This window comes from Atta cephalotes (genome assembly GCF_000143395.1).
Source record: "Atta cephalotes unplaced genomic scaffold scaffold00043, whole genome shotgun sequence".
NCBI classification, from domain to species: Eukaryota; Metazoa; Arthropoda; class Insecta; order Hymenoptera; family Formicidae; genus Atta; species Atta cephalotes.
Window position 1 is genome coordinate 2,156,888 of NW_012130107.1, and position 1,494 is coordinate 2,158,381.

Here is a 1,494-nt window from a genome sequence, read left to right on the forward strand (position 1 = left end):
TTTGTTAATACAGCAAAGATAATTTTCTATGACAATCAATCCAATATATACATCAGAATTTTTAATGAAACATGCTAGCTAAGATGGTACATACTTTTGCTCCTGTAATAAAGAAAACTTATATTAAATTTTCATTGTAACAAAGAAATAGCTGAATAGCAGACTAATAATTGCTTACAAACATGATTTCTTTGTTAAACTATCAAATTTTCTTAGTTATAGCATTTATAATCCTTAAAAAATAACTGATTAGTGTTCTAATAAACTGATTAGCTCTCAATAGTGTATAATATTCAGAAATTGATGATCAGAATTGAAATGATATTCAGAAATATCATCAGTTACTATAAATATAATTAAATAATTTATTGGAACACTAATCAGTTCTTTTTCTTAAAATAAATGTTGAATTCGCTCAGAAAGCTTTGCTGAATTACCTGATCTATTTTTTTCTATGTAGCTATGATCCGTTTGAAAAAAATTATTTTTTTTTTAGAAATTACAATTATAGAGCAAATATAAATTACAAAATACAAATAATTATCATTTCTTAAAATTAAAATAATATATAAATTAATCTATTACATACATGAAAGAAACGAGAGGTTAATATTACAACGTTTCAAGCAAATTAGTTACACGTCAAACATACGGAAGAACATTTATGGATCGCGAGGGAAATCTTGATAGAATCCGACATGGCACTTTAGTGGAGATACATACATGACAATGATTGTCGACGTAGGTGGGCCTGAAAGTGGGGCGTGGATCAGTCGCTATCACCGCGTATGTCTTTGGTCGGTTCGCGCACGCAGATCGTGATCCATGTGGAATACATAGCCGGGTATACTCGGCGACGGATGCGGCTCGAATGCAAGGAGCGATGCACCCACGGCGGGTAATCGCAGAGTTTCACATGAGATGAACGCGAGCGGGCGCACGAGGAATGAAATTTACTGCGTCGGTGACACGTGAGAAAGGATCGAGCACAGCGCGGCGCACTATACCGCTCGCGAGGCCGTAGATGGGACATTCAACGGCGGCGGCGGCGTCCGAGATACACTGAGAGTACCATCGTAAGCGCAACATGTAATGGTGATGGTGGCACGATGCATTACGTGGGAAAGTGGAAAAGGATCTGATCGACGGATAGGTACTCCAATTATCGTGCTAGAAACACGAATTAATTAGCGACCGTTATCGATCTCTCGGTCTCGCGGGTCAAACTACCTCGCTTTTTCTCTTCACCACCGTGATTTTTTTCGTTTGATGGATTCAGATTAACTGCAGGCAAGGATTGCCGCGCGGATGCTGAAGGGAAGCAAAGAGAACGCGAGGGAGCAAATGAGAAGGAGAGAGAGAGAGAGAGAGAGAGAGAGAGAGAGAGAGAGAGAGAGTAGTAGTTACGGTACGGGCGGAGTAGTAGTACGCGGCGGGCGGACGGTAGGTTACGGGTTACGGTACGTAGGTACGGTACCGTACGTAGGTAGGGTA